This window comes from Macaca thibetana, chromosome 3 (genome assembly GCF_024542745.1).
Source record: "Macaca thibetana thibetana isolate TM-01 chromosome 3, ASM2454274v1, whole genome shotgun sequence".
NCBI classification, from domain to species: Eukaryota; Metazoa; Chordata; class Mammalia; order Primates; family Cercopithecidae; genus Macaca; species Macaca thibetana.
This window is the reverse complement of record NC_065580.1, coordinates 50982717-50996367: the sequence shown is the minus strand read 5'-3', so window position 1 is coordinate 50996367 and position 13651 is coordinate 50982717.

Genomic DNA, 13651 nt, shown 5'->3' with positions numbered 1-13651 from the left:
CCTGGGCTGCCTACAACGCCCTCAGGCAGCGAGAAAGTGGCAAAACCCTCCCTGACAGAACCCATGTCAACCCCCTTTGTATTACCTCAGAGTGACCACAGACAAAGGGCTCATTGGCACCTGGAGAGAACCCCAATGGACTTACCATTTGGCTTCTCTTAAAACCAACTCTCCCAGTTCTTCCCCTCACAGGAAGACCCATCCAGCCTGCAGCGGCCTGGGCCTGAGGTTATCCTGGCATCTTCCACCTCAGAATCTGCCTTGGCGTGTTCTAATTACAGAGACCGAGGTGGATGGAGCTCGCAGGGCATTTAGGAGAGACGAGGAGAGGAGACTCAGGTCCATTGATTATTCTTATAATCCCTATAAGAATCTAAAAATACATTTCAACATTTATAGGAAAGTGCTAAAATGTACCACATTTTACAGTTGTTGATACATGTGTAAAAGCTGTGTCATTTCTTTTTTTCTTTTTCCTTTTTTTTTTTTTTTTTTTTTTTTTGAGTTGGAGTCTCGCTCTGTCACCCAGGCTGGAGTGCAGTGGCGCGATCTCGGCTCCCCGCAAGCTCCGCCTCCTGGGTTGACGTCATTCTCCTGACTGAGCCTCCTGAGTAGCTGGGACTACAAGCGACCGCCACAGCGCCCGGCTAATTTTTTTTTTTTTTTTTTTTTTTTTTTAGTAGAGACGGGGTTTCACCGTGTTAGCCAGGATGGTCTCAATCTCCTGACCTCGTGATCCGCCCGCCTCAGCCTCTCAAAGTGCTGGGATTACAGGCGTGAGCCACTGCGCCCGGCCAAAAGATGTGTCATTTCTAAGCAAAAATTAGCCAGTCTTAAGAGTGTGAGATCCAGCTAGCACTTTAGAGATAATTACAGTTCTCTTTGTCCTTGAGAAAAAGCGAAAATCTAGAGAGTTAAATGACTCAGCTAAAGCCACACATTAGTCCACAGCCACCTCACTGTAACAGCCCACGGTGATGCCATGTTTCTTTTGTTGTTTGGTGTGGCAGCTTTGTGGCATAGTCACACTAGCACTCTTGAAGATTTCAGTGAATCCAGGGAAATGGGAATGTTTTGTAAGAGAATATGTTGTACTAAATAATTTAATCCCCTCATCAACCTGTGAGGTAGATACTAAATTATTATTTTTATAAATGAGGAAACTGAGGCACAAAGAAGTTAAGTAACTTGCCCATCATCACACAGATATCAACATTTCTTTTAATTCCCTCGAGATGAACTGAAATAGCAAGAAAGCAGGGGAAGTAGAGTAGTAAAGATTAGGTTGTTGGGGGCCAATCTCAGGTATCAAATGGCAGAATCAGTCCTCCCAGGGACCTTCCCTTCCATCACGCTGAACTGTGCCAGGAAAAATTGTGAAAATCTTTGAAATGAACAAAAATATTACTTGGTATCTTATGTAGTATATCTTTCCTGTTTATTTCTGTGTTTGAGCTACTTTACAACTCTGTACTCTTAGAATACTGATAACAGTACAAAAGATTCTTGTCCATGGAAATGCCAATTGTGTCCTGTAGAGATGCAGTTCATTATTACCATATAGATATTGATAGATACAGATACCAGCCAATTGATTACAGCATTTCTGACGGCCTATACATGTGTGTTTTTAAAAAAATTCTCCTTTGAACTGGTTATAACATTCTCCTGTTTCTCTCATTAATGAGCAAATTGAATAGAATCTTTGGTATATATTTGCTTTATATTTATATAAGAGTCATGATTTGCCTTTAAAAAATATTAACCCTTAACATCTGCTTGGCCTTCCTGCGTGTGTGTGTGTGTCGTATGTGGTTCCTCCTGCATGGAATGTTTTGCCTACTTCATCTAGATCAAGGATCAGCACTCTACAACCCACAGGTGCAGGCTGGCCACTGCCTGCTTTTATAGGGCCTGCAAAGTAAGAATGGCTTTTACATTTTTAAATATTAAGAACAAATTTTAAAAATAGCATTTCGTGACATATAACGATATGAAATACAAATTTTTGCACTCACAAATAAAGTTTAATTAGAACAGTCCAATTGATTATCTGCATATCGTCTACAGCTGCCTTGTTTAAGCTACGATGGCAGAGTTGAGTGGTTGTGAGAGACCATACCACCTGCAAAGCCAAAAACATCCGCTAGCTGACACTTTACAGAAAAAGTTTGTTAAGCAATGGTCTACTTCATGCTGCTAGAGTCTCAGCATCACCTCCAGGGCATTGTCCCTACCCCTCCATTCTGGGCTGCGTTTCCCCTTCCTGATGCATATAATACCCTGTGTGTGTGTGTGCAGCCATTGCCGTCCCTGCTATGTGGCTGACTCTCTCCTTATAACTCCACACCTAGTCTGTAAAGCCCTGAAGGACGTGGGTTTTGTCTTATTTACCCTTCCATCACCAGTGCCTAAGATAGTGACTGACACATAGTTTGCACTCAAAATTTGTTGAATAAATGCTTGTTATCCTGTACTGGGTAACAAGGCATTTGCATAGCATGGTATTCTGAACAAGTATTTAACAACTGCCTAGCTATCAACCTTATTTTTAAGATAAGATGACAGAAATCAGTATTTATCTTAATCCCCAGAAATGAAATGATACAGCAAGGAAGTGTGCGGGTAGAGGTAGTGAAGACAAGCTTGCTGGGGCTTGGCAAGAGTGGCTGTGCTCTGAGAAGGTACAATGTGCCTGGATGAGAGCACATGTTTAAAACGTCTTAAGGAGACTGCCCAGTTCTAACTAATGTCCAACTTGGGCAGAGATCAGTTGTACAACTTCTGGGAGTAGCTTTCTCATTGTTTTACACCTGCCTACTTACCTGTGGGTTTCAGAGTCCCTTCTGCTTGTCTTTCCAGCTCCATTAATTCTTTGGTTTCTCTGCTTTGCCCTTCTTGTCCTGTGAAGAAACTTTCACCTTGCTCTTGTGGCTTCCTGTTTCACTCAGTGTGTTTGACCCACGCACCTCCCTGGAGTCTAGTTCTACTTTCTCAGGCGGCTCTTTGTGCTGCTCCAAATTTTCACTTCCAGAAGGTATCATTGGTGAGGAAACCCAAGGGGTCATGTCACATTCAGTAATCAATACAGGATTTATTGATTAAAGTAGCTTAGAGAATAAAAATATGGTTAGGAACAAGATTTTCAGAAAACTTTAAGCGCTCTTACACAACTAAGCAGTGTACGATTACAAGTGCTCCCCAAACTGGCATCAGTTCTTTTCTGAATCTGTTGATTCTCTTCCTCAGTCTTCAGGTGTGCTTCTCCGCCTTGTCCTGCTACAGAATTTGTCACCACTTGGGTGACCTAAGAATTCCTTGGTCCCAGACCTGAAATCATGTGGAGTCTTATACCTCCCCCACCTACCATAGGCCTCAGCACAAATGTCAGTTCCTCAAAGGAAGTGACCTTCTTTCTGTTTCCTTTGCAACTCTCCCACATCTGGCATATTATAGAAGCTACAGGAGGTATTGGCATGGATAAGATCACATTTCCATTTCTCACGTGTTACGGGTTGTATTGTGTACTGTAGCCCTCCCTCTGAATTCATGTGTGGAAGTCCTAATTCCTAGTACCTCAGAATGTGAACTTATTTAAGAATGGGGTCATTGTAGATGTAATTAAAGTTAAGACAAGGTCATACTGGAGTAGCGTGTGCCCCTAATCCATTATGACTAGTATCCCCTTTCACATACAAAAAGGGAAAATTGGAAATACAGAGACATGCACATAAGGAAAACACCACGTGAAGACTGGAGTTCTGCTGCCACAAGCCCAGGAATGAGAAGCTAGGAGAGAGGCCTGGAACAGCTCCTTTCCCAGCGCCTTTGGAGGAAGCATGGCCCTGCTGGCACCTTGATCTTGGACTTCTAGCCTCCAGAACTGTGAGAAGATAAAATTTTATTTTATTTTTTTTAATTGAGACAATCTTGTTCTGTTGCCCAGGCTGGAGTGCAGTGGCATGATCTCGACTCACTGTGACCTCCGCCACCTGGGTTCAGGCAATTCTCGTGCCTCAGCCTCTCGAATAGCTGGAAATAGAGGCGTGTGCCACCAGGCCTGGCTAATTTTATTTTATTTATTTATTTATTTTTGGTAGTTTTAGTAGATACAGGGTTTTGCCATGTAGGCCAGGCTGGTCTCAAACTCCTGACCTCAGGTGATCTGCCTGCCTCAGCCTCCCAAAGTGCTGGGATTACAGGCGTGAGCCACTGTGCCTGGGAAAGTGCTATTGTTTAAACCACTCGGTTCATGGTACTTTGTTACGGAAGCCTTTGCACCCATCTTTCTTCTTCCTAACCCCAATACTGGGATTGTGGGTTTGTTATCACTTAGAAGCCATTGCCATTTGAATTTATTGAATTTTCTGCTTTTCCAAACTGAATGTTTCCCCTTGTATTAGTTCCCTTTTGCTGCTGTAACAAAATTACCACAAACTTGGTGGCTGAAAACAACACAAACTTATTATCTTACAGTTAAGAAGGTCAGAAGTTTGGAATTAGTCTAAGCTAAAGCCAAGAGTTGGCAGGTCTGGTTCCTTCTGGAGGCTCTGAGGGGAGAATCCATTCCCTTGCCTTTTTCAGCTTTCAGAAGCTTCCATGGCTCCTTCCTTGTACCACTCAAACCTCTTGCTTCCATCGTCATGTGTCTTGTTACTAAGGTGGATTCTCCTGCTTTCCTCTTATGGGGACTGCTGTGACTTTATTGTGCCCACTAGGATTATCCAGGATATCCCTGTCTCTATATTCTTAATCACATTTTCAAAGTCATTATTGCCGTGTCATATATTCACAGGTTCCAGGGATTAATTATGCTATGCACATCTTGGTGGGGGGCATTTTTCTGTCTGCTCTACCCTCTTTCCATCTATTTCCTTTCCAAATTTCATTCATTTTCCAGGGTCCTCTTCTAGGATTTCTCTACTTCAGCCCACAGTAGTATCTGTCTTTGTAATTATAGTCTATGAACCACCACAGGGCTTGGTCCTAGATCTCTAATTGTTGGGCATGAAGTCACCTAGTCCTCCAAATGCACTGAAGGGAAGGTGCCAGAAGTGCAGAGATCATTGTTTTCATTCTTCCATCTCTCTTGAAATCCGTGACATTAGCTGTGGACCCAAAGATGTAAAATACTGCTTGATGGAAGGATTTGCTTTTTTTTTTTTTTTTTTTTTTTTGGAGTAACTAGATGCAGGGGGGTAAATCCAGACCTCTAGATTTGCCCTCTCTTCTTCCTTTATCTACATGCTATGGAAGTAAGACTGAGTTTGGGTGAACAGAGTAGATAGCCAAGATCCCAAGTCATTGTCTACCCATGAGCAAGCTCTCCTGAATAGAGCTGGTTAAGCAGTTAGGCTTGACTTTCACATTCTTACTGTGTCCTTCCCATCGCTATGGAAAATAATTATCATGACACAACCCTGACAACCTCTAACCAGTCCCAACAAGGTTTAGGGGACTTTATGAAGCAACTTGTAAGAAGAGGGAAAGCCAAGGAAGCCTTCACTCTGCCTTCTGAAGCATCTGGCAGCCTCACGACCATCAGAGCTTAGATGATTCTTGAAAGCTGGCTGCCCTCATGCCATGCTCTATATGCAAAAATCCAAAAAGAGAAAGATGTGAGTCTCTGCTCTTCTATAAAAGTGGGTCCAAGCCACCGTAGTCAGCTCCAAACTTGCATACCCAGAGACAGTCATGTCTTTCCTTTTCATAGCTTGTGGACTAGGGGACTCCTGGCCTTTAAAAACAATAGGCTTGTTTTTCATTTTTAAATATTAGTCTTTTACAACTGGACAGACTTATAGGCCTACTCTCCTCTCATTTTGGATATCAGACTCTCACTTAGTTTAGATTTAAGGAGAAATAATTTATAGAGAGAAAGAGCTTGTATTTTGGAGTCAGACACACTTTAGTTCATAGACTAGATCTCTTCTACAGCTATGTAATCTTTGGAAATAAAAGTGATGCCACCTCACAGGATTGGTGAGAATATTAGATGGGAATGATGTACACATTGCCTTGTACAATACTTGGAATTTAATGGGCAGCGAAGTTGGGTTATCTTCTTCTTCCTCCTCATTTTAATCCAGAAATTCCTTGCTAAATGAAAAGGATTAAATGCTGGAAACACATATAAAGTAGGAATACACAAGGATTGTTTGTATTTGGGGGACAGGATGTGAAATAATGTAAAATAATTTGCAGAGGATTATGTCTTAGCTTGGACTGTCATAACAATACCACAGATTGGGTGGCTGAAACAACTGAAGTTTATTTTCTTATAGTTCTGGAGGCTACATATTCCAGAGCCAGCCAACTCAATTCCTGGCAAGGATTCCCTTTCTGGTTTACAGAAGACCACCTTCTCTCTGTCCTCACATGGCAGGGAGAGAGAGAGAGAGAGAGAGAGAGAGAGAGAGAGAGAGAGAGAGAGAGAGAGAGAGAGAACAAGCTCTTATTTGTCTCTTATTATAAAGATACTACCCCAATCAGATCAGGACCTCACTGTTATAATTTCATTTAGCCTTAGTTACCTCCATAAAGGCCCCATCTGTAAACACAGTCACAATGGGAGTTGGGGCTTCAACATATGAATTTGGGGTGGAGGGTGACACAGATATCCAGTCCAAACAGATTTCAAGGTCATGTTTACAGTTGAAATTTTCTTTCATTTCAGAGTTTACCTTGGGCATTTTATTGCATTAAGATTGAGAAGAATGCTTCTTTCCCTGCTTCTGCCTTTCTGGACTGTGGTGGCATCAGCCAGTGCTCTGGCCTTTCCCCACAGCAGTGGAGATGAGTGGGGTCTTCTCACAGGTTCCCTGATGCACCTGCCCAGTGAGAGTTCCTGTGGTTCATTACAGATGAAATGGACTTCTCATGCTACCTCAGTTACCAGAATCACCCTCTTTAGAGTCTCCTCCCCTCCAAAGATGTCATCTTTCTACATATCATGCCTTCCCTGTTTCTTCTCCTAAGTCAATTGTTCATTGAATGCATCAAGATGCCAGTTGCTGCTACATTTATTTTCATTGCTTATTCTGATATCTCTGTATCTCCACTCAATGCAGCAATGCTTTACTCTGAAAAAGCATTTGGTCACAGTGTTTTTGTGCAAAGCTGCTGCATGCCTATATTTTTATTCATGGTATCTGATGGTATTATATAAAACGGTGTCTTTTCTTTTTAAGGGACCGAGAACACTTTTTTTCCCAGAGAAAATAGAAAATAACAGGTCTGAAGGGGAAACCACAAACAGGGGTGACAAAAGCAGGTACTAAGGGAGAGACATCTCATTTGCCTTGGTGGTCTGGGGAAGTTTTTGTCAAAGGAATTGCTTTAAAAATTTTGAAGTTTGTGGAAAAATGGTTGCATGCACACCCCAGTGAGACTTATCTAATATAAAAAGAATCTGGGAATGGTTGCATTGTCTTCTTAATTCACTCCAGCAATATTTATTGATTATCAACTGTGAGCCTACACAGTGTCTGGTACATATGAGGCACTCAGCAAATATCCTCAAAAGAAGAGAAGAATACACAAGTCTTAGGGATTTGATTCTAGGAGTGAGGGATCTGGCGGTGGACACAAGTCAGTCCCCAGCCTTCTTACAGCTCTAGTTTGGGAATGCAAACACTCAGTGAGTGAATAAATAAATACAAAAGCAAAATTCAGGCTATGATAACTGCTATAAGGAAAACAAAGCATGACATGTGTGTGTGAGAGAGTAACAGAGGAAGGGGACTGTTTGTAGACAAGATGTGAGGGGAGGCATTATTCTACTGCAGCCTGGAGAATGGGGAGTGAACCGTGCAGAGACCTGGAGGAAGAACCTCCAGGTAGACAGAACAACAAATGCAAAGCCTTTGGGTGGGAAAGGCCACAGTTTTTGTGTGAATAAAAGAAAGGGGGCTAATGTGGCTAGAGCAGAGTGGAAAGGAGGAAGGGAGCAAGGGGCTCTGGTCAGAAATTTGGATTTTCTTCTAAGTGGAGTAGGAAGTCTTTGAAGTATCTTAGACAGGGAGTTATATAATCTCTCTTTTGCAGAGATGAACAAACTATGGCCCACGGGTAAATCTGGCTAGTCATAGTTACACCCATTCATTTAAGTATTCTCTGGGGCTGCTTTTGCTGTACAATGACAGAGCTAGCAGTTGCAACACAGAACAAATGGCCTGCAAAGTCTAAGTTATTTACTGTCTAATTTATTATTATCATTATTATTTTTTGAGACAGGGTCTTGCTCTGTCACCCAGGCTGGAGTGCAGTGACATGAATAGTGATCCCTGCAGCCTCGACCTCCTGGGCTCAAGTGATCCTGCTAAGTAGCCGGGACCACAGGTCCCAGTCATCACACCTGGCTTTTTAATTTTTTTGTAGAGATGGGGGTCTCACGTTGTTGCCCAGGCTGGTCTGAAACTCCTGGGCTCAAGCAATCTTCCTGCCTTGGCCTCCCAAAGTGCTGGAATTAAAGACATGAGCTAGTGTGCCCGATCTATCTGGGTTTTTTAAAGAAAAAGACTGCCAACCCTGTTGTGTTGTGTGAAGTATGGCTTACAGGAGGGAGGCTGGAGATGAAGAATGTGATGTGTTCAACATATATTTTGGAAATAGACTTCTAGAATTGACCAATGGACTTGTTGGGGAGGCATGGGGAGCTTAAAAGATGACTCCTGCATGTTTTGCCTTGAGCCAAAATGGTGCCATTTACTGAGATTGGGCACTACTATAGACTGAATATTTAAGTCCTTCGAAATTCATATATTAAATCCTAACTCCCACTGTGATGGCATTAGGAGGTAGGGCCTTTGGGAGATGATTAGATCATGAGCCCTCATGAATGATATTAGTCCCCTCATAAAAGGGACCTTAGAGGAATCCCTTGTCCCTTGAAAGCTAGGATACAGGATGCTGTTTAAGACCTGGAGAGCAAAAATGAGGGAGGTACCAGGAAGGAGTAAGACAGGTAGTAAAAACTCGGGGGTGGGGGGATGAGAAAGAGAAACAGGATGGTACACGACACTAAGCTGGTGCTACCAAACAGCTAAGGCTTCACTGCTCTTATGGTGTTTCACTGAGGAAACAGGAGGGCTGAGAGGGGACGTGCCCCACATATGGTATAGGCATCAGAAGCCTCATTTATGCATAGTCTATTCACTTCTCAAACATAAGCCTAGTGATGGTTTCTTCTAACAGCTTATGGAGGTGTAACTTACATATTATAAATTCACTTGCTTTAATGATTTTTAGTAAATTTACCATGCTGTGTGGTTATCAACGCAATCCAGTTTTAGAACATTTCCATCACTCCAGTAAGATGCCGCATGCCAACTTACAGTTAATCCTTGTTCCCGTTCCCAGCCTCAGACAATGACTATTCTTCGTTGTCTTTAGAAGTTTGCATTTTCTGAACATTTTAAGTAAATGGAATCATGCAATATGTGGGTTTTTGTGTGTGGTTTCTTTAGTTCAGCATGTTTTTGACAGTCCTCCACATTTCGGCGAGTGTTAATGCTTTTCAAAAAATTGCTGTATAGTATTCCATTTACTTGTTTAGATATGGCATTTAGTTGTGTGTATATGCCACATTTTGTTTATCCATTCATCTGTGGATGGACATTTTTTTGGGGGGGGCAATTATGATCAATGCTTCTCTGAACATTCCTGTACAAGTCTATGTGTGGACATGTGTTTTCATTTTTCTTGGGCACATACCTAGAGGTGGAATTGCTTGCTGGGTCATATGGTAAATTTTCATTTAACATTTTAAGAAATCACCGAACTGTTATATTCCTACCAGCAATGTATGAGGGGCCTATTTACTCTAGATATGTTTTCTATGAGAGGAATATGAGAGAATTTGAGATCAAACATGGGCTGTGGGAAGAAACGTATTCAAAATACTGTTCATTAAATGCTTTCAGACAATAGGGTGGGAACAAGTTGTTTCTTTACACTGGTTTCAATCTTGGCTGCACATTAGAATCATCTGGGGAGCTTTAACAAGTCGTGATGTCCAAGCCATGTCTCAGACAATTACAATGAAGATGCTGTGAGGGTGGGTGGGCAGGTATTAGGGTTTAAAAACTCCCCAGGTGATTTCAGCGTGCAGGCTGAGAAGCTCTTCTATGAAAAAAAAAGTTTGTCAAGTCATTCACCGAGATAATGAGTTAAATAGTTACAGCTGAAGACAGACAGTGTCTATAGGACACGCTGAGTGAGACTGGAGAAGTTTTATGGCTATAGAAGGAACAAAGGATGTACTGTCTGGCAAACAGTAGCTTTTGTAATTATCTTCATATACTTTTTCCAGTATTATTTCAGTCATGAAGTGGAGGAGAGAGGAGGATAACTGAAGGGGGTAAGTGGGGTGGGAATCAAAGTTTTCAATGGTCCATTTGTTTTAGATGGGAGAGACTTGAACAGTATGAATGTCAATAGACACTCGAGTTAAACAGGAGAAGAAATAACTGATGGGTAAGAACACACCAGAGGAGAGAGATGCCAGCTCAGGTAGAGGGACTGGCCCTTGTTAGGAGGAAGGATGGCTCCTCTGTCTTAACAGGAGGTTAGAGGTAGAGAATGAGAAAATATTGAGGCAAACATTTTGGTTTGCTAGCAGGAAGATGAGGGAATTCCCATCTATGCTTCCCTCTCCTCTTTTCAGTGAATTATGATGTAAGGTCATTTTGTAGAAAGTGATTTGTGAGGCTGGGCCCAGTGGCTCACACCTATAATCCCAGCACTTTGGGAGGCCAAGGTGGGTGGATCGCTTGATGTCAGGAGTTCAAGATCCAGCCTGGCCAAAATGGGGAAATCCCATCTCTACTATTAGCCAGGCGTGATGGTGGGCACCTCTAATCCCAGCTACTTGGGAGGCTGAGGCAGAAGAATCACTTGAACCCAGAAGTTGCAGTGAGCTGAGATCACACCACTATACTCCAGCCTGGGTGACAGAGTGAGACTGTCTCAAAAAAAAAAAAAAAAAAAAAAAAAAAGACAAGTGATTTGTGAGAGTGAGTGGGGAGAGAGGGCAGGGTTAAATCCTTGAGGAGAATGAAGAAGATTTGACATAGTCATTGTTGAGTGTGAGAATGTAAGTTCCCTTGAGAAAAATAGCAGATCTACTAGGCAGTGTTCAGAATTGAACAATTCGAAGATATAAAACTGTATGACACTGATCTACTCAGCCCCTAGGGGCAGGCAGGAGAAAACAGAGAGTAGACTTGCTCCTGAGTCCCGCAATTTCTCCACGGGCATTTAGAAAAGACAGAAGGCTAAAGGACTTTAATGTGAAGCAGGAGTGTTTCACATAGGGACTATAACATCTGTGGAGGAGGGATCGAGAAAAGGGGTAAACTGAAGGGTCAATGGAAATCAGAGGGGCAGTGGAGAGGCTGTGGGCAGAGTGAGATGTGTAGACTACATGATTATGGAGGGAGAGATGTCACGGAACTGTACGTAGGCACTGATGGGTTGCCCATATGAGTAATGGCAGAATTTGTCCTCATTTCCTCACCTACTCACTCTTCATCTCTTTCCAATCTGAACCACACTCCAGGTGGTTACTTTTACTAAGGTCTTAAATGACCTTTATGTCTTCAAATCCAAGAAACAGTTTTCAGTCCTCATTTTGCTTGATTTTTCAGTATAATGTGACATTATCAACCATTCTCTGGTCTTGAAATGGTCTCTTTCACTGGCTTCCAGGACAACACATTCTCTTTACTTCTTCCTGATTTTGGGCTCCTGTTTACTGGTCTCCTTTAGAGGTCTTTCTTCCTCTTCCTGTCCATTATATTTGGAAGTGTGTGAGTAAGGTGTAGTCCTCAGCCTTCTTGTCTATACTCTCTCCCTAGGCAATCTCATCCGTGCCTCATGGTTTAAATTGCTACTTCTCATCTTAGAAGTTTCTTTGGAGCTGTAAGCTCAAATATCCAATTCCTATTAGTTATTTCCATTTGGATGTCTCAGGTTTTCAAATTCCTTATTTATTATTCTGAAATTATAATGTGCCCCCAAATCTAGTTCTTTTCCGACATTCACACCTGAGTGAACCTCATGTCTGGTTAGGCAAGTCAGAAATCTAAACACCATCCTTGATAACCTCTCTTTCCCTCAACTCTCCATATCCAATCCACTGTTCCATCAGTTTTGCTTCCTAAATATACTTAGTATTCACCCATTTCTCCCCACCTCCAGTGTTATGACCAGATCCAGTCTCTATCATCTCTTGTCTAAATTACTGCTCAGCTTCCCAAAGGCCTCTTAGCTTCTTCCCTAACTCCCTTCCAGTCCATTCGCCACACAAAATCTCATAAACCCCACCCCCACAAACACAAATTGCATCATACAGCCCTTGACTTAAGCCTCCTCCAATGACTTCCAGTTGTAACTGCTCCTTGAATAAATGCAAAAGCTTGTCCTCAAGCCCCAGCATGGTCTGGCCCTGCATCCGCTCCAGGCACACTGGCCTTTCTGTGCAGCAACTCTGTCCTGCCTCCTCCTCCTCGGTTCCAACTTGTCCCAGCTCTCAGCTCACATTTCTTCAGGGACACTTTCCTGACCACCTTGACCAGGCTGGGCTCTGCCATCACTTGCTCTCATGGAATGGTGTGCCTTCCCTTTTTAGCTCTTACCTCAGTTTGGAATTACACATTCACTTAGGTGATTATTTGACAATGTGTGTCTGCTCACACCAGCCTCCAGCCTACATAAGAACAGGAACCACATCTGGTTTTGCTCATCTTGCATCTTCCCCAATTAGCAAAATACCTGGGTCTAGAAGGTGCTCAGATTGTGTGTGATGTGTGTGGGGGTTTGTTATTAAGAACCATAAGATCTAAGCAGAAAGATATCTTAGAAAACATCTGCTATCTGTCATTTTCAAGTTGAAAAGGCAGAGGTGGGAGATTAGGGGGTTCATTTATATACTGCCACACAGCTAGTTGATGGCAGAGCTGGAATCTGAATCTGTTACCCACCCTCCAGGGAGGTTGGTTGACACTAATGGGTCATTTTCCTGCCTGGTGCCGTTTCGCCCAATAGAACCAAACCAAGCTTAGTAAAGCAGAGCAGAAACTTTATTTATTAATAAAGAAATGGATAAGGGAAGCTCATACTCAAAGCACCTTCTTGCCAGATGGGAGGATGGGGGCGGGTAAAGGGGGATGTTAAGAGCTCTTAGGGCAGGTAGGTGGAGACTGGGGCACAATTCCTGAAAAAAGGTGGGTTCTTCCAGGAGGGCTAGTGTGCACAGTCTTTTGTACTTGGCACTTTTTGTGCCTAACAAGGTACATTTCTGGTCCCTGGGTGGAGGTCTTAGCATGGTAATGAAGCAAGAATGCAGGTCAGGGCAGTATTGCTGAGCTACTTCATGGTTACTGGCATCTGGCCTTCCTTTCTGTAAGCAAGCACAGCTGCGAGCACAGGTTAATTTCACAGGTTTGGGGGCTTCCTGAATTGGGGTTGTTGCCGTGACAAATCCCCACCTCTTTCCGGTTCAGTGAATTTTCCACCTCCACCTAGGAACTATTTATTTATTAGTATAAATACTCAACTAGTGCTCTCTCCTTCTCTTGTGTGTGTGTGTGTGTTTTTTTTTTTTTTTTTTTTTTTAGTGAAAAGAGCTGTCTGTGCTTAAACAGTGCTT